A 21,340-nucleotide genomic window follows, 5' to 3' on the forward strand; every position below is an offset into this window, starting at 1 on the left:
TTAATTTATATTAACAAAATATTCAGAGCTTGTTATTTCAAACTATAACTGCGCTTGAAAATTTATAAGCGTTTAACTTATTTTTATTATTTTAAAAAGTATTTTTAATCGATCTTGATTTTTATAATTAATCTATGAAAAGTTAAAAAAAAAACTATTCGAAGTTGCAACTTTAAAGTTTAATTTTATTACGCGATGTAAACTTAATTACTGTTGTCTTTGAGCTTTCAATATTTATAACAAAACTTGGAATTCCATATTTCGTTGATTATCAGTTTCGTACCAGATACAAATTAAAAGAAAAGATAATTTTAATTTTTTTTTTAATTTCAAATGTATTATCAGAAGTATTTCAATCAATCCTTCAATTGAAAATGAAGAAAAGAAATATAATTTCTTATCATTCTGTTGAACAATTTTAAATCGTGATTAATCTCTGATTGGTCTGATTTCTTTGGGATTCGGTTTTAATCCCTTTTTCATCTGGTGTTTTACTTGATGTATTCTAATTCTGTGCACTGATTCTTATGTCTAAAGCTTCAAATTCTATTTCTATTTGAAATATAAATTTACATTCGTTTTCTGGTGATTCGGAACAAACGAAAATTGAAGTAAAATTTAATAATTTAGTTTAAAATTTTTTAGTCCAAACATACTTTTTTCTAAATAAATTGAAAAATGTAGGAAAATTGAGGATAAAACAGTTATAACTCTATTTTCCGATGCGTGCGGTCGGTGGCTCAAAGAGCCTTCATTCGATTTTTCGGAAAAATTCACACAAGATATGTCTCATTTAGTTCATAATTTTTCTAGTCCAAATATTTAGGTGTTTTTTCTGGATTGTTTTCAAAATAAAGTGGAATTAGGGGTTAAAAAGGCACTATATCTTCGTTCGTAAGCTTGTGCAGCGTTTGAATCGATTCTCCAGACATTATAACTAAATGAAAGTACATTTTTATAAATTTGGTTCACGTAAGGGCCACCCTAATGTACATATACACTGCTGATTCCACGCAGTATTGTTCCAGGTGGATATCCATAAAAGCACAAGTCGGGACGACGACGACGACGACGACTTCGAAACCAAATCCACAGCTAAATGGTATTTAATTCGCTATAATTAAATACCTTCGAAGCGCTCGCTGCCTCAATCGATCGACGAGGAATAATTTCCCGGCTGCAGCAATACTTAGTGGTGTTGTGTTTACGCTTATTTTTTCCCGCCATAACTTTTCGCGCTTCAAGTTTGTCGCACCCTATGAATGTTTGTCGTATGCATGCATGAACATTGGACATGGGCAGGTGAAAAACATGATTGATATGTCATATCAGCTGTATGGCGACCGTTGAAAAAAAAAGGCTGGATTGCAAAGTAAGAGCTCAAACGGATGTTAACGGATGGGTTCGAACAAGCCATAAATCAGAAATCAGCTTCCACTTATTGCTGGCTGACTGTCTTTCGGAAATGTAGGATCCACCTTTTGAATGAAAAAAAAGAGAGTGACGAATGATTTATCATCTCGTCCGGAGACGGTTTGCCTATTAATGGGACAACGACGTACGCCGTTATTGGCGTCATTTGCAGCTGATTACCACCAGTCATTCGGATTCAGTTAATTTGTCCGGTACTCGCTCGGTGCAAATCGGGCGACACTTGCATACAAGTGGACAAGTTTCCGTTTTGGAAAAATTTAACAGCTCTTGATTAGCTGGAAATTGGCGAGGTGGCCTGTGTTTAAGTTGCACTTTGAGATTCACATCATTTTGTCTCTGTTTGGCTAATAAGACAGATCTAAATGAACTGTTAGCAACCATCGTTGGAATTCGTTGATGTCCGATCATGGTCGATGTGATAAAAAACAAAAAAGTTCGCTCACTCTTGGTTCTTGTTTCCATTTTGTTTATCCAGCATTTTTTTGCTTTTTTATGTCAAACATACTTTTATTTGTTCATAATGTTTTCCAAAATTTCAAAGTTATTTCTATTGTGTCTAGCTTATTTTGTGTATCCTATTTAATTTTTTATGAGCAATATTCACAGTAGGATTAATTTTGTATTATAGGAGTTGAAAGGAATAAAAGATTATGAGAAAATTTATCCTGAAAAAGATTACTTTTAGAAAAAACTTTCCCCATATATTATGCTCTTTCGTTGTTTTCATCTCTTATATATATATTTTTTTTGAATTCCATAAATCTTCAATTTGTTCCAATTAAATCAAAATCAAAATTCATAAAACAGGTCAAATTAACACGACTCAACACGCCCTTTTTCTTTGAAAATCATAGCTGTTACGATGAATTGATCTCCCAACAAAAGTGACTAGAACTGATGTAAACTCTCTAACTTAAAAGAGTAGGAAAGAAAGTCAGCCAACCATATTTGCCATAATCATCATCATCGAACAAGGAACCGGCACGCAAAAAAAGTGGACTTCGAAGTCCGTGGTCTTTTGCCGTGATCGTCGAGATGAGGGGACAAAACTTGATTTGTAGGGGATAACGGGGAGACTGGATCACATTTTCTTGTATTTATCATACTATTTTGGAAAAAAGCAGCTGACAGTCTTTTGTATTTTCTGACAATTGTATGTAATTCCAAATTCATATGCTCCAAAAAATTCCATTCCAAGCAAAAGTTGTTGTCTATTTTTTCCTCTATCCTTCTTCCCAATTTTACATTCCATTCTAAGCAAAAGTATTTCAAATCTTCTTCTTCTTTTTCTAACATCAACATGACCGAAACATGTAAGCATCCTGGAACATGAAAAACTTGCACAGGTCAGTTTTATGGGTCGGTTTGAAAAATTCGAACATGATTTTTTTCCCAAAATTGCCACCCTAATTTACATAGATAGATAAGCCAGGGTTATCCCCTCAGGACGGGTAATTTTATCTGAATGCATGGAAAATACGGTCAAACCATTCAATTCAATCGAGCAATTGAAATAATATTTTTTAGCTTAACAATTTAAAACTTAACAAAATTATTAAAAAAAAATTTGATAAGAAAAATTGCAGTCAATGCTTTTTGAAAAATTGCTTATGACTTCCCTCTTTTTTAAACAAAAACCATTCCTGGATATTACAGAAATTGCCATGAGACATGTTTTTGAAAAAAATCCGGGAAAAACGGAGTTACGCATAGCAAAAAATCGAGGAGTTCAAGCACAGAATGCCAATTCTTGTTGGAAATGTTAGTGATTAAAAAAAATAAATTCCAAAATGCGGATCACACATAATACTTGATTATTTTTAAATTTCTTTAGCGTATGAAATTTGAATTTTTTTCACGAATTTATTTTGCAAATTCAATTTTGTTATTGTTTTGGTAAATTATTGTAGTTTTTTGTAATTTTTGTGAATTTGTAGAAGTTTTTTATTTATTAATTTTTGTATACTTTTTTCAAATATTTGTAATTTTGATAAAGAATACAGGGCAAGAACTTGGTTTTCCCGTGTACGCGGATGTTAAATATGTACCTATGTAGTTCGAAAAGTTTTGACGAAACAAAGGACCGAAAAATTCTACCATGAAAGTAAAAAAGTTGTTAATTGAAGAAGTTCTATGTAGGAAGGTCGCAGCAAGCCGTGCTAACGTCGTGTTTTTTCCCGTTAACATTTACGCGGATATCACTTTTGGTGAACTTTGAATGTTTTGAGACTTCTGTTTAGAAAGATATATATTACAAACAAGTGATTGAAATGCATCCAAATAATTGAATTGATGCTTTTCATTTCTGAATTTGGTGTTTTGTTGTGCGTGGCGAATCGTGCGAGAAGGAAATCAATCGTTGGTGATAAAAAAAGGAATTCTATTTCTGGTCGTCGTGAATTTTATGTTTAAAATCAAATTAGTTAAGTTTCGGTTGGAGGGATATTAATGATCTTATGATTGTGCATCAATCGATGAGTGTGTTTCCGTTAAAATTTTGGTTCTCGGAAAATACTCATGTAGATTTCTCGAAGTAGACGAACGGGAAAAAACAAACTGGAAGTCTGAGTAACATTTTCTTTCGGCTCGTATTTGTTTTTTTTTTTAGATCTTGGCAGAGCCTACTATTTACGTTCTAAGGTAAACGCGAGCTATCAATTGGCGGTTGATATTAGGCGGTTTAAATTGAGGGAACAGTGATATCGAGAAGGGGAGAAGCGGGCTATATGCGCCTATTAAGCAGAATACTGAATGAATCAAATATTTCATCGAATATGTGTACAAAAACTATATACACATGAGCAGACATCTGTTTTCCATACATTGGGGTAATTTATATGTTGAAATCTCCTTCAGTTTTTGAGAAATTATCGCTATTATCAAAATAGGCCTCAAATCGTGAGGGCTAAATGCGCCTATTTATGTTTTAGGAAAAATTTATGTTTTTTCGACAATATTTCCGTATAATTTCATTGGAAATACAAGAAACTGATAACCTTCATTTGACAATGCTGAAGTTTTATAAAAAAACTATTTCTTTTATTATTTTATAGAATAAAACAAAAGTTGGGGTTGCCATATTATGGAGACAATATATCTATAAGAAAAACTTCAATTCTCTCTACAGGTGTTAATTAGAGCGTAAATTCGAAGTTTTAATGATAAGAATCACATATTTATTCTATTTAACCACTTATTTTAGGATAGCGGCATTTTAGAAACATCATGGGCGCATTATGAAACCATCATGAAAGCTTAAATTTGTTTTACTTCTAAGGTTCATTCATCAAATATTACATCAAAAGGTTTCAAAACCTTGAAGAATTTTAAATTATGTTTTTTTGAGTTGGTTTATTAATAAAATTCGTTCTTGCCTTATGTTCAAAGCGTATCACCCTTAAAATGCATTGCTTAGATATGCTGTCTTGTCAGCCATTTCGTCAAATTTAACTCGACAGACCCATTTAGGAAACCTTTCCCCAACATGTGAATTCAACCAATTTCAAGACGTCTGGAATCAGGTGAAATCAGGAGATAGCACCGGCGGAAGCCTTTCAATTTTCAATGGAGTTTGGTGAGATCATATCTTTTTAAAATTGCTCCTTTAACCCTAATCCGTCACAGGTTTTCCACCATTACCAATCAATCAATAATCATAAATTCTAGCAAAATATCGTTTGAAGCGTTTGGCAGAGAACACCACGCTCTTCTGTATCTTTCGCAGTTTTATCACATGGTTGGCCTGGCCGTAGTAGAATCTGCAATACATGGTAATATGTAACAGATAATACGCTGAAAAGAAAAATGAAAGACGGAAGTCTCCTATTTTCCAGGATGCTTCATGTTTTGGCCATGTTGATATAAGAAGAAGAAGAATTGAGCAGTTCTATGTACTAGTTTGAGCATAAAAAAACACTTTATCTATTATTGCTTCTATAGCTTCAAAAAACACCGTTTTTCTCCCGCGGTAATTTTTTTTGTCACATATTCACTTATTCGTGGTACTTCGAAACCGTATATTGAGTTCTGTGTACAACAGAAAACCAAATTTAATATGTTTCTTTTTTACTTTGCTGTAAATGTTGATAGGAATATTCCCTTCAAAAACTGGTGGTAATATTGTTGACCTTCTCCTAAACACTTTTCTGTTTTGGGGGAAATAACCTCAAAAATAATTAAGTTCGCCTGGTCCCCCGTTTGTCGTAGTGAAATTTTTGGAGCATATTTTCCCCTAAGCAACTAACGAAATGATCAATAAAAAAAATACTATCAGACGCGTGATTTTCAAACAAACACCTATAACCTAATGTCGTTTTAAAAGAGCTGGTCAAACACCAGCTGGGTATTTTTGCCCTGAAAATATAATGGAATTTCACTGAAAGACACAGGACACACAGTTGTTTTTCAGTTGTTCGATAAGATTGATGAATTTACACCACATACAATGTTACCAAAACTATTCTCAAACTTTTATATTGGTTTTCACTTTTTTACAGTGAAACCTGCTGACCTACATTTAAGATGCCAAGAGGCCTAGATTTTAATCTTTTTTATTCCTGTAGTCAAAATTATAGAAATTGGGAAAATTGTCATTCTACCATGATTTGATGCCTCACATACCATCTTGTTTTGAAGATGATTAAAAATATACGAGGCTGCTAGCGGAAAAATTTGACATGATCGGCGAAATCTGAGAATATTATTGATCTTCTGAGGTCAAAATGCATAATGACTAGCATAATTAATTGGTGAGATTTTATTCCGGCTGACTATTTATCCTGAATGTTTATTGCACGATCTCATTTAAAATTAACGTCAGTACCTTTTAGAAATTATATTGCCCGGAAGTTTTTCACCTACCCATGAACTCATAGATTCAGAGGGGATTCACTGATTTATGGTCTTCTAAGAAAGATCAGCACCTACCTACTACTTAGTACGTTTTCATTAAAGGCATCCGACGCCTAATCTTCTGCAACGTTGCATAAATCATGGCTGCTATATTGTTGCAAGTTGCAACTTGCAAATATTACGAGGGACTTCATTATCATCCAGCAAAAAACGCCCATGCGCAAATCTCGGTATATTTAGTTGGAACAACCTCGAGATCATTCACCGAAGTTCTGTGAACTTTTAATAGCTTGACGCGTTGCGTCTTCATCGCCGTCGACATCGGGCTATGAGTGTTGTTCCGGAAATTGACTGTAAAAAATAGTACATGAATATCATTAAAAACGACCCCCACATGGCTGGCTGGCACCGTCGAGACAAAACTCCTACGGGATCAAGGTTTTACAACCTACAGATCAGAAATTAACTTCATTTTCAACAAAAGTCAAAGCCCAACTAACAAGAAAGCTGATTATCTACCTGTTTGGGTGTCAATTGGCAGATTTATGCGCACTCGAAGATGACAACTTCACAGAAACAAATGGTGTTCACACCAGAGTAAGTAGTGTCTGGAAGTCTGGAAGTGAACCTATGGCTATCCGAGTGAGAAGTGTGGGATTACAGGAATTTATCCAACACCTGCCCCAGTTGTTCAAATAGGCTTTTAGCAAAGATCCTTCATAGCTTTTTACGGTGAGCCACTCATGGGCTTGAGCAAACTGAACACAGTGTTTGACGTCAACGAAAGAATTTCAACAATTTTTCTACTTTTCTTATGTTTGTACGAAAAATAGATTTTAAGAATAGATTCCATTCTTTGGAAACAAATATTGGAAAATAAGCCTGAACAAACTTCCGCAACTCAATAGAGCAATGGAATTTTATAGTCTTGAATTTGTACCCAAATTGCTCATTAAGATTTTAACGCTTAATTGACTTAGATTCCCGAATAACTTTAAGATGATAGAAAAATAGCTTCTGTTATCTTCCACCGACAATTTTCACATCGATATGAGGTCGCTTCACCTGCCCAATTTAAACATTTGAGCACACCAGTAACAAAAATCGAACTCAAAGTCCAAACAAACAAAGTGTTGTGCGGCGAGGGGTGTTTCGCCTCAATAACACCTCCCCGAGAGATCCATTAGCAGCTCGCTGCTCTATAACAGTTTGAATTGCAAACTTGCGTCAATCGGCTCAATAATGTACCGATTTTCACACGCCGACGCATGATAAACGAAGAAAAAAAAAGTCGAGTCGCATCTTTTCAACTACGCGTCAAGGTGGCGATTTCGTTCGTTATCAATCAAATGCTTAACTAAGAGAATTAATTTAGAAAAAGTTGAAGGACTACACATCTCTTAAATCGAACAAATTCCGACGGTCTAAATAGAAAATAGTAAGTAGCTCGCTACCTACTCACTTAAGGGCAATTTCACCGAGTGGGTACTGTATGATAAGAGCGTTACTCAATCAATGCTACACACAGTTATATATTACACAACAACAACTCACTGGCCGTCAGCCTGCAATTATGGGCAATGCCATTGCCGCAATGGTCCTTTTTTGAAGTCTTAATATGAGTAGGGGAGAGTGCGGAGACTTGATACCTGCCTTGAGTGACTTGATTCTCTAGCTGAATATGAATATCTTGAAACCGAAATCTTCTATATATACATATATAAAAAGCAATTTCTGTATGTTTGTTTGTTTGTTTGTACTCTATAGACTCGGCCGTCTTAGGAGCTAGAGTTCTGAAATTTGGCATGTATGCTCATTAGGACCAGGAAGGATGAAAAATGTTTTTAGATTTTCGGATGATCCCTTCTGAAGGGGGTCGTCCATAGAAGACAAATATTGTTTTCGCGATATTGACGTTACTTTTCGTCGGATCGTGTTGGAAATTTGCACATGAGTGTTTTGAATGACGAGCAATCGATTTCATGAGTCAAATTTTGTGTAAGGGGTCGGCCAAAGGGGTCGTCCATATTAACTGTTCGCTGTTTTTGCGATATTGGCGTTATTATACATCGTATTCAGATGAAAATTGGTACACGATAGTTTTGAGTAACGTGCAATCGATTTGAGGTATCAAATTCAGTGTAAGGGGCCGGCAAAAGGGGTCGTCCATTTTAAATTTTCAGTATCTCAGTGAAATTGACGCTTTTATACATCGGATTGGGATGAAAATTTGCACATAGGAGTTATTAGGGGCAGACAACTGATTTCACTTATCCAAACTAAAATCAGGGGTCGGCCAAAGGGGTCGTTCATATTAACTATTCACTGTTGATGCGAAACTGTCGTTATTATACATCGGATTCAGACAAACATCTGTACACGAGAGTTTAGAGAGACGAGCAATGAATTTCAGGTATTAAATTTAGTGTCAGGGGCCGGCAAAGGGGGTCGTCCATATTATCCTTTCAATATTTTTGCAATATCGTCGTTATTATACATCGGATTGAGATGAAAATTTGCACACGGTAGTTTTAAGGGACGGGCAATCGATTTCAGATGTCAAATGTTTTTCCAGGGGTCGACGAAAGGGGTCGTCCATATAAATTAATTTTTCACTGTTTTTAGCAATATTGACGTTATTATACAATGGATTGCTTTGAAAATTTGCACACGGGAGTTTTGAGGAAAGGGCAATCGATTTCGGATATCAAAGATTGTATGAGAGGCCACCGAAAGTGGTTTAGGTTTTTGGCAATAATTGCGTTGTTATGCAACGATTGAGTCGAAATTCATTAGCGGAGTTTTTTTTTTGGCACGGTCAATTGATTCCTGATTTCAAATTCAGTACCAGACGACAGACAAAGTGATCGTCCAATATTTTTGCACATATTACTTAACAATGAATTCAGAAGTGCAACTGGAAAATGCTTGGCAATTGACTTTCATACAAATTGTTCATGACGTATTCCAAGCAAGGTTGCCGAAATCACAGAAAAATCTGCAATTTCACAGAATTTTGAGCAAATTTTCATCACAGAATCTGTGTCACAGAACACAGAATTTTGAAATTTTTACAGATTTCACAGAATTTTTGAATTTTGAATGGATTTTCGAAAGTATAATTTTTTATGACTGTATGAAATTTGGAATTCTTACTTTGAATAAGAAAAGTATGATAAGATTGGTAATGGTAATTGATTTTATCCAACTAAAATGTGAAAAAGACACAAGTTATTATGGATTTTCTATGAAATTCAAGGAAATAGCATCACAGAAATCAATCACAGATTTTTTGGGTAAAATCACAGAAAGTCAGATTTTTTTTTTCAAAAACACAGAATTTATTTCGGCAACCTTGATTCCAAGTTGAAAGCGAAACGGAGTTCGTATGGGATCATCTAGTGTTTTATAAAGATCATCCATGATCCATGATCCAATTCGGCAAAAAGGCTTGTTCTGTTAGCATTTGAATACTGGCAACAAATTTAAACTAAAACCTTGTGTTTTTTTTTCGACATGAATCAGTCGGCATCAAAGTTACCGACAAAAATTATAGAATTCTTGATAAAAATGATAGATATCTGCTATTCAGTGATTCGACTCAAAAGTTCTTTGACAATTATCTGTGCTGCTTTTTTCAGATTTGAAAGAAAATATATAACACACATTGATGAATTAAGTTATTTTACTTATAATTGGATTTTCACATTAACAAAGTCATAATATAGCGTTCAAAATCCTATCCCAATGATATCTAAATAAGATTAAAAATTATAAAAATCTGGATAAAAAATTCTAGAATCAAGAATGTGGTTTTGAAAATAGTTGTTTAAAAATAGGTGAAATTGAAAATTTTTCTGTTATTTTGACAACCCTACTCAACATCTCAATGCAATGACCCAATAGAAAGTTTAAATAAAAAACGGGGTTTTTAACCGTTTGAAGAAAAAAAAAATAGGCTTTAAGGACAAATTTTAAAAGTGGAGAATAATCATAGAAAGTCAATTAGCGATGGCCAACGCTAAGGAGACGGTGATTTCCTGGATTTTCACACAATTATGTACATAGCTATAACTGTGGTAAGCTCCAGAACATTTTTTTAAATTGACGAATAATACGATCGGTTTTAACAAGAATTTTAGAAGAACGAATGTTCGCCAAGAAGTACTATTAAAAATTTGAGAAAATTTAAAAATGACAAAGATTAAGTGATGTATCTTATATCGGGTAATGTCGTGTTGAATTTCTGCTTTTAAACATGTGAATTAGTTTTATCTTCCCCTTTTCAGATATGTTTTTGCCAAAAACTTGTAGCTATAAAAAAATTACGTTAAAATCTACCACAGAGAACAGACGTACAAACTCGAACAAAAAATCTTCAGAAAAGTGTGTAGAATTTTAAATGCTATCATAAAAAATATGTTTAAAATTGGCTTGAAGAATTGCCATCTGTTGTGCTGTTCCAAAGTTACAAATCCACTTTTAAAGTGCTCAGTTTTCGAATAGGCGTAGTCGTATATGAACTCATAAATTTTTTAACCATTGCCTCACCAAAAATAGACGACTTCAATTTATTGTTAGTTAAATACAATAAGGCATTTCCCCACTTCCTTAACGAACAGAGTATTTCTCATGTTTACATTTTCTCGGCATATCGTGGTAGGGTAAACATAACAACAACATTAAACATGTTTATTGACCAGATAGTAACGAAATAGAATTGGCAATGCAATTTTAGTTGTTTTGCAAGCGCACTTTGATGAGGAGAATATAAATTCTTTGTATAATTAATTGTAAATTCATATCAAGTTAAGACTTGAAGGTATTTTAATGATTTTCATTAAAGCAGCTTTAAAAAAAATGCATTGAATTGTTACATTTTTCAAAACAAAAACAAAAAGTTACCCTACCACAATCTATCTCAGGAAATACTCTATAAGAGCTTCTTTTGGCTGGGCAAAAATTCACTTCCTTTATTTTTCCACTACTGGGGCAGTTAAATTAATTAACAGCTTTGGAATAAGTTTTTGCACTTCGAGAACGGTTATCGGAGTCAAATGACGGATCGGCAATGTCCAGTCAAAAAAGAACATTCTCAGTACGCAGTACTGCGTAGGAAGAAGTAGGCGATGGTTTGTTGGTATCGCACTTGGTTTTTTTCGTTCCGTCGTGGTGAAAATTAAATTTTTGAAATTCAAGTAGTTTCTTTTTGTAAAATTGGGATTTTTTCAGGAATAAGTAGATAATGCATAGTGATCAGTAATTGCATGTTTAATTGATTGTGCTGGATCCGATTCTCCGTTGGAAACCTCGTGACATCGTTGAATGATTCGCTACGAGAGGAAACACACATGTTACTTCAACAATTGGTGAGTTTGTTCCATTATCCTTCATCTTCATTTGTTGTGAACTGATGTTGCAATCAAGGAGTGTCTACCTAAGAATTTTCAGAAGCGTCCAAAATTTGAAAATTCTGAAATACCGATTATTAATTTATAAAGAGATTGTGATCCCCCGCAATTTGCGGGGAGTGCAGAGAAGTTTGTTTTTCTATTTTAACCTACTTTTTCAATTAAGGAAGTACAATGTTGGAAACATTTTCGGGTTCCGTTTATAACGTTGTGTTAGAATTACCATTATGATTCGATAACAAATGGCTGGTAAAAAATGAGATACACATAAGAATTACGTCAGAAATCGTCGTAAAATAAGGGAATTCTTCCAATTATGTTGTGCCTTGGAACCCTACAGTTTGTTTATGTACTCGTTTTGTAAATCATATTCCTGGTTTAAAATTTCCGATATTTACCAAAGTTTTCACTGCTAGAGTTCAATTGGCGGTAAGTTATTAAACGATATAAATTTCTTCGTTATGATTCATATCTATTAAGACACATTGGAATTGTTAAGATACTGAGTCAGTCATGGATGTGTACTTTCATAATTATTCCGCAAAATCTATTGGAAGAGTTGATTCCAAAAGATTTTGTGGTGGTACTAATTTTTCTCTGTTCTTCCAATATTTATTTTCAAGAGCGAGCAAAGGCGCTATATCCAAGGTTGGTGACCAGAGATGAGGGTGCACAATAATCCGAAACATGTAGTTTGATTAAACTTTCAGTCAAGTAATTTCAAAATGGCAATTTATCAATTGATTCAATCTATACTGCAATTTTTTGGATTTCTGTGCAGGAGAACCTTATTTCCACTCACAGAAGGACGAATTCACATGGGCCACCATCAAGATGCACAGCAAATTTTAGCAACTGTGCTTCCAACGTGAACACTTCAAACATTTTATAATCATGGAAACGTATTTGTCCACGCTTCTTCCTCCCTGTGCCCGGCCGAGTAAAGATGAGTAGTAAATGTACTTTAACTACTCACCGGGATGCTGAAAAGATCTGGCTGTGTTTGTATCATAAGCTTAAGCATAAGCATGACAAATTTGTAACGCAAAGGACCTGACCAAAACTTTTTTATTTTTTTCTAAGTTTTGTTTTGACGGTTCTCTTTGGTGTGTTTGGAGACATCTGGTGGCCCAGCAAAAAAAAAATGTTTCGGAAAGGTCATTGGAATTTTAACACAAATTTCGTGAGATAGCTTTTACGACTGTTCTCTGTGGCTCTACTAGTTATTAAAAATAATGTTATTTTAAGTGAAGCCCGCCGACAAGATTAAAAATTTAAATTGGTCCGTTGGTTCAAAAGGTTGCTCACCCCTGTGTTTTTATCGTGTTTGATTGAAGAATGGTAGACATAGTGATGGTGGGAATAAGTTGCTGGGAATCCAAGCTGTTTGAAATTTTAACACTGCCAACGAAATTTCAAAAGATTTCTTGACGTTATTAATGATTTTCTCTGTTTATTTCAACATTTCTTTTTAAGAGCGAGTAGTGGCGCTGTATCCAAGTTCAAAGACTTGCGATGATGGTGCATATAAATACAATCCTTCATCAAAACGTTTATGAATTCTCCTTTATGATTGAAACACTATTTACGGAACAGTTTTGGACTTCTATGAAAAAAAATATCATTTCCGTTCGAAGAAGTTTCCCAGGATTCACACCAAGGAACACAACAAATTTAAGCTAACGGTAATATTGTCCACGTTTCTTTCTCCCCTATGTTCCCGTTGTCTTTGCGTCAAATACTGCACAGTGGGCCCGGCCTAGATTAGCTGAATAGTGAATGTATTTTCATTATTCACCAGGATGCTGACGAGATCTGGCTGTGTACGTATCATAAGCCTAAGCATAAGCAAGCATGTATATGAGAAAAATTGCATTCACATAGGCCAGGGCTGGAAATCAGAAATGAAATAAAAAAAGCTCTCAAACATCAAATTGGTATGATTAAATCACCGACCAGTGAGCAGGTAATTAATTTTGTTTCATTAGAATGATCGTTATTAAAACTTTTTTTTAGGTCTCTCATGAATTTTGCATTGAATAGGTTTGCAAATTTCATCGAACTGCGCATGCCTTATCTTCAAACCAATAGTTTGGTTCCAGTACGAGTTTTTATCTTACATGATTACAACTCTTTTAAAAAATTCTCAGTTTTTGCCGAAAAGTAAAAAAAGCTGTGTCAACCAAACAAACTGTGTCAACCCTCAGTATGAATCGTAAAATAAAAAAACGATACGCTCAGCCCGAACAATTAGCGGGCTAAGGAGAGCAAATAGCTTTTTCTTGGGTGAGTAAATAAAATGTAGCCACCCCAATGGAAAACCATCCGAAAAATTCCAAAGATAATTGCAGCTACAATCTTTTCCCAGCCAGACTTTACCTCAGTCAGTATCATAACTAGAGCCAGCAATAAGTGGGTGAATTGACACAAAACAAAAACGTGATTCCACTGCTCTCGACACTCGTGGAAAGTAAACCGGCAGCAGCAGTGGTTTTAATTTAAAACGAACGAAAGATGAGAGCTTTATAATTGCCAGCAACAATTACAACGACAAATCTGCCCCGTTCGACCGGCTGCTGCTAAATAGCTTAACTAATTCACGCCAGCACCTTTTCGCTTTAGAACTTACTACTTCTGGCTACGACGAAATTGCGTCGTCGACTGGATTTCTGAAAAATGATACATACGAGACCCGGTCGGAAATTTGCATTTCAATTTAGCACACATCTCAGCGGTTTTATTTTTGTTTCGGGAAATCTTCCTTCCAGGGGCTTGTTGTGGGTTAATTTTTTGAAGATTCTTCTGAGAACAGAACATTTTCGAATGGTTCGCTTTTGACGTCACACAATCACTCAACTTGGGTGTTTCCCTCTTATCTTGAAGAAGACAGAAAAAAAACTGAAGCACGTTTTGGGGGTTTTTGTGTCCCCCCACTTAGAAGTGCGCTACTGCTTGACCAGGTGAAGATCACCGCCTGGTTTTTTTCTTCTCCTGTTGTTCCTCGCAGCAGTTGTGTTGCACAATGTGTTTGGTTTCTCGATGAGCAGCTCTCCGATTACACACTTCACTGATGCTGCGAGCTGCTGAATTGTCGTTGTTTTGCGAAACACCAAAATACAACAGGGCAAAAGAAAAAAAAAATAAAAACCTTTAAATTTAAAACACTTTTCGGGAGCCTACCGCCAAAAAAAAACTTGTCTGGACCGGACCGCGCGGTGAAAGCCAAAACTCCAAAACTCGCTGAAGCTGTTGGCCAAAAATGCGTAAACGACTTTTTCCCCCCGAGCGCAATCAATCAATCAGGTTTCATCATCAGAAGATACACACGCGGGAAAGACGGGGCACAACAACGCAAGAAGGGCGCAGACTTTGACTCGAATTCACTGCGAAGATCACTCCGGCCGGGATGATCTACTTGTATAATAGATACTATCAACAACGTCAAAGCTTAATAACCGAACACACACGTTTGATGCGATCGAGTAACCGAATTAGACTAAGCTGCACCGAACCGACTGATCAAGCTGCATCCCACCCAACTGAAGCTGAGCTGAGTCTGACTGATAATGTGTGATGATCCCACCACACCCTCCTCCTCAACGTTCTCTTCAAACTCTGGGGGGACCACAAACCAGCACCAGAACCAAGATGATAACAAACAACCCGAACGGATGGAATCGAATCGTGCCGCTCGCGAATAATCCGCGATCCGCACAACCGACACGGTCAAACGCGACTGGCTCCAAATGATTGTTCGATTCGGGTTGGAGCCTCTTCGGCTTTGATGACGATGCCCCCATCGATGATGTGTGATGGTGCATGTGTGGGGCGGGGCGGCGGCGCGGCGGGGAGAAAAGCTGTCCGCCTTTTTTTTCGTTGAAAAGTTTATAGGGAGTAGGTGAAGTCGTCATCATTTTGCTCATATAGGGGATACCTTCACATATGAAAGTATTGTGTGGGTTGAACTCTCTCGCGATTTGGCTGAAAGGTGGGAGCAGCTAGCGAGCAACCGGCTTTTGGTGGAGCCCCATCAGACAAGGGCGCCGTACAAATGGAGGCTATGGGAGAGCGAGATATTAAAACTAATGATTTCAGACGGAGGATTTAAGTTGATATATTCTCACTGAAAATATGCTTTGAAGCAGCATAACAAACATGTGTTAAAATAAACATACCGAGTGTTCAATAAGTTCAAATCCACTTGTTTACTTTTTGTTGTGGTAAAGCCGTGGCCCACACATCAAACTTTTTTTTTTGGAATTTTGAACTATTATCAGCCAAATATTCCTAGTATTGAAATGTTCATTGTCATCAACTCTCATCCGCTCTTGAGGGTAAGTATGATACTATATTTTTCATTCGGCAGCTTTATGAGAAATCACAAGGTCTTTTTAGACCAAAATTTCTCATCACAGAGGAAAGCTAGGTAATGTGTCCCACTTAAACTCCGGTTGCTCTCTGACAAATCAAATGCTAACAAACCAGGACTGAGCTTGCTAATGTGAAGTGAAGTGAGCTACAAATAGTATCCTTTGTAAGGCTGAGGTTTGTTGTCACAGTGATATAATTCTCCGGATTCAACAGCAGACTGAAACTAGAAGAATCCGAGAATAAAGGGTGTCCCATAGTGTCTAAGTACGTTTTTGATATAATCTTGCTCATTCCGAATAACGTTTAAACAGCAGAGTTCAACTTAAAACACTGTATATCGTAAGCCCCAGTTTTCATAATTTTCGTGAAAAAAGAAGCAATTTCCCGGAAAAGCGCAAAAATATCGTGCTCAAATGTTCTTCCACCCCAACATTTCGCTGAGTCAGAAGCGAAAATGGAAGAAGAAAGCATTGGAGCGATCCAGAATGCGATTCGGAAGTATGGAGAGAAACCAGCTTAAAAAAAAAATCATGCTCAAAACTGGGTCCGGTGGACAAAACTTTGGACCGGAAAGTCCAGGTCGTACTGAAGGAGAAGAATCCGCCAAATTGTCCTCAAGCAAGACCAAATGAAACTTTTTGAGCCCTTACCAAATCGTATCTGAGAAAACATGTTAATCCTACGGATTCTATCGAAAACTTAGCAAAGGACTAGAAAAAAGTGGCCAAAATCATCACAAATCAGTCTGTCAAATCCAAGCCAATAATCAGTTTTCAATCAAAAATTCGATCACTGGCCTACGATTGACTGGAATCTAATTTTGAACTGAATCACTGTACAAATGACCATAGAGAACATAAAAGTGAAATACAAATTTTATTTGCTCCTAAATTGTGTTTAAATCGTGTTAAGACATAATGGGGCACCCTATAAAACGGCGTGGTACTTCGAATTAGCAGCGATCTTAGTCTGTGCGAACAGAATAGCCATAGCTTCGGCCGAAAATACAGAGCATTCCTTATTCAACTGGAAAGCATACTATTCACTTCTAATCCAACCTTACCACTTGACATCGACCCATCCGTGTAAATTACAGTGGTATTCTCATATGTTTCTTACAAATTATTCTTGAAAAGTTGAACAGCTCTGCTATTATTTTCACCAAATTTGTACTGCTTCCTAATCGTCCATTCAATTTGAGGAATCGGTCAATTCCCCGACTAAAACCAACAGTCTCTAAACGTGCCAAGGAAGGTTTTCTATTTCCTGTCAGCTGTTGAGAGAGCTCCAAAGATCTATCAGAAGCCGGTGTAGATTTACCAGTAGGTATGTATGTCAATGACTCACTGCATTTTTGGCTAGTCGTTCTACAAGACGAAACTTCGAAAGTACCACATTCTGAATGTAAATGTAAAGATTAAATAGGGCTTCTGCGAAGAGCATCCGAAGCAACGCGTACCATGTTTGCCGTAAACAATTCTGTGTACCGTAAACTGGGGGAACTTTGATCACCGAGGTAACTTTGATCAACATGAAATTTTTGCAGATAATAATCATTAACTAAGTAAAAAGTAAAAATATCTGGAAATTTTTGAATACGCTTGAAAGCCTATAAATTGGGTTACAAATAAACTAAATTTGGTTTTTATAAGAAGATTTTTTATATAACTTACAATGTAATTTCAAAATCATAAAATATCTGGTTTTTCGAAGGCTCACAAACAAACATCTCTTCTGATCAAATTAAGGAATTTGGGAGCAAATGGGTTGTTTTATGTGAAAGTTCTACTTTTTTCTTTGTTGAGGTTTAGTTTAAGTGATACTTTCATGGTCATTTGATGATAATTTTTGGATATTGAATAAAAACGGTGATTTTCCATGCAAAATCCCGTATAGTAAAAATGGCTAAAACCCTATCAAAGGGTTCAATTAGAAGAAGAAAAGAACATGGAAACAGTGCGAGGACCTAGGAAATCGCATGAAAGCAAAATATCATTTGTTTTTGAGGCCAACAAAAATGAGAAATGTTTCTAACTTTTACCCCTAGATGTATGCAGTAACATTGTCCATCTTTTGATTATAAATTTTTTTGTAAAAAAAAAACCTTGAACAAATCAGTCTATAGTCCTAAAAAAAATATTTTTATTAATGTTTATGCCTTCTGTGCTAAATGGCACCATTCAAGTAGTTTTGAAGATGTTGAGATACCTTAAAAAACGTAGTGGTCAAAGTTACCCCGAAACTCGATATCTGGTTTTGTAACAAACATTTAATTATAACCACCAATGTCGTTTGAATTTACTGCAATCAATGATCATGTTTTATACTCCTCTTAAAATCTTAAGGTATTACGAAAGAGCAACCCCATCCAAAATATTCAAAAATTGAGGAAAAAAGTGATCAAAGTTCCCCCAGTTTACGGTATTTGACAAAAAACTTCTCGAATTCTGTGATTTGAACCTTAAATTCTGTGACGAATTTCTAAGATGCTATTTCTGGTAAAGTTTCATTGGGAAATCATGTGAAACATCAACAAATTGAAAACTACTTACAGTTTTAATAGGAAAAAATCAATTTACATTAACGTGTTTTCATATTTTCATGAATTAGAGTCAGAAATAAAAAGTCGAAAGTACAAAATATTTTTAATTTCGGAAAACTGTGAATTCAGTGAAAATTTTGAAAATTATGTGATCTGTGGTACAGATTCTGTGTCGAAATCTTGCTCAAAATAATGTGATAATACAGATATTTCTATGATTTCGGCAATCTTATCCTGCATTAGTACTAGAAGCTACGGGTTTCAATGAATCAATTCCTTTCCAACACATGGTGTTTATTCCGTAAAAACAGCTTCGAGTCTCCGATACTTTTGAATAAGCTCAGAATGCACTGTACTGCACAGCACGATAAGATCAAAGTTTTCGTGAATGTTATGCCTAAAATGGGGGCTTTTTAATTGAAATTGATGGTAATGATTTAAGTCGTCGTCTACGGCAAATTTGAAATATCAATATGAGACTTTTCCGCGAAAATAGACAACTTGATCTCTTTCGCTCACTCAATCACAGATACAATCAAATACAACTTGGCCTACTGATCTATCTTTCTTACGGTTAATAGCGAGGAAAAATTCATTTAGTAAAAACTTTCGTTCTATTAACAATGTTTTTTTTCGATTTGGACGGTTTAGGTGGATTAGGCAAGAATAGAGGTGCTTGAATCGGATACGGCTGAAAAGGTAATCACCTAAGACATTCGCTAATTCTTCATTCATAAAAAACGCAATTTGCGCAGATTTCTTTTTCATCTTTGTTATGTCCTCTTATCGTTTATGATTATAAAACACTTTTTTTAAAACACATGAAATTAGAGTTTCCGGCAGAGAATAAAACACGCGTATAAATCGGCTCCATATCTAGTCACGGCCAAGATCAGAATGATCGATTATTAATCTCTCGACCCCGATCACACATAGATCGGATCAATAGAAGATCTCATCTTAAACGAGTGATTGGAATAATTCATTTACAGTGCGTTATGCATTTATCAGGACATGACAATCCTTTTTTAATATTTAAATTGGGGGATGGGATGGAACTGTGGCACCCTGAATAAGAAGAGAAACTCACAAAACCAAATAAGCGTTACAGGAAGTACTGTAAAAAGTAAGGATATTCAGGAGCAGCTTTCAGTCTAGAGATGACAAGAGTTTGGAACACATCGGAGATATCACAGAAACGACCACTTGAACGGGATATAATAGGGTTACGGACCTATTTTTGGAGCGCTTTGGGAAGTGGCTATGCTATTTTCTGAAAAAGGACATGTGACAATTGTTGACTGCATTATCCGTTCTTTACGAAGATCGAGGCTTTCTCTATCGAAACATATCGTCGTTTGTTGCTATGTAGCAAAATTTCAGTATTTTGGACCATCAGGCTTTTATTTCGGACCACCTTCTGGTTAATCTTTTCCTTTCTTATCCTTGTAGTCAAGTTTTGTTTGTTCACGTTAATTCATTCCTGAACTAACTTTTTTCAACTTTTCCCCAGCCGCTATTTAGATACACTTGTACGTTGAATATTTCTTACTACAACCATCTGTTTATTTTTCTACAACTTCTTATGCATTAAAACAGTAATTTTCGATAAGAATGGAGTCAAAATAGAAAAATATAGTGTGTTACAAATATTTTGAAAATTCCGACAACACACTGCAATCTCGACGAAATTTGTTCTGCATCGTTGCATACTGGCCAGCTGACTTATTTTTAGGATCAATGAATTTTTAGAACGCAATCTCCTTCAGGCTACCCAAGTTAAGAATGAAGCTAAGAAAGTCTGACATCATCAACTCCGCAACATCAATTGATGCATTTGACTTCCAAAATTTTATTGGATTTGGTTTGGCTTCAGTTCTGTAGAATAAACAGATTCCAAAAGATAAAAATGTGCGAGAAACATGCGACCTTTTTAACCATCTAAAAGCCAGATTAAAAGTTCATCATTTTCATTTAAACAATTTTTGTTCTACGAAAAAATGTATTGTTGGAGTAAATTTTCTATAATTTTTTTTTCTTCAAAAATTGCATAACTACAGGGGTTGAAAAACTAGATTTTTACTTCTTTTTTGCTTGCAATTTACATTTCAACAAATTTTTTTCTTAGTTTTAGTTATCTCATAGTCTTAGGTCAATATATTTTTTGTGAAAATTGTTCTATTATTAACTGACATATTTCTACTGATACAAAAATTAAACTCGTTACATATTTGCCGATTTGTTGTTGTTTTTTTACCGGACACTTCCTTTAGACGGGGTTTATATTTCGTGTTCTATCTAACCAAGCATATTTTTATTCTCGAAAAACAACCCTGATTAGTGGTAATTTTTCGACCAAACTGTCAATAATTTTTCATGAAGCATTAAAAATAATGACTTCATAAAAACTTGGTGCATGTCCAGTTTTTCAATGTTTTTAAGCTACTTCAAGCTGTAGCTTTTGGCAGCTGCTTATCAAACAGTTGCCATTTATGTGGATTATTAGATTAACATGGTTTAAAGCATAAAGCACAAAAAGTACGTTAAAGGAATGATTGGCTCGGTTCTTCGCCTATTGCAGTGGTACCCGTCTAAAGGTAAGCGAAATAGTGAACAAAATTCTTTTCATATCGACGTAAAACGTCTTATTACGTTCATGAACATTTAACAGATTATGTTGAGTGATCCAAAATAAGTCTCTAAGGAATTAAGTAGGACCTATTTTCGACAT

At 35.4% G+C, this 21,340-nt stretch overlaps 1 protein-coding gene across 4 annotated transcripts in view; it reads right to left on the minus strand.

Annotated features, from left to right (window-relative positions):
- Window positions 1-21,340, minus strand: part of LOC129754407 (inositol-trisphosphate 3-kinase A-like) — a 152,820-nt gene that overhangs the window by 41,562 nt on the left and 89,918 nt on the right. For 2 of the 4 annotated variants that reach the window (XM_055750469.1, XM_055750467.1), the window contains exon 1: window positions 14,877-15,416. The exons of 1 other annotated variant lie outside the window; for it this stretch is intronic. The gene's annotated coding sequence lies outside the window, so the exon portion shown is untranslated. Of the gene's footprint in view, window positions 1-14,844; window positions 15,417-21,340 lie in introns of those variants that run through there. One more of the 4 variants, XM_055750468.1, reaches the window with a different exon arrangement.

The sequence above is a fragment of the Uranotaenia lowii genome, chromosome 3 (assembly GCF_029784155.1).
Source record: "Uranotaenia lowii strain MFRU-FL chromosome 3, ASM2978415v1, whole genome shotgun sequence".
NCBI classification, from domain to species: domain Eukaryota; kingdom Metazoa; phylum Arthropoda; class Insecta; order Diptera; family Culicidae; genus Uranotaenia; species Uranotaenia lowii.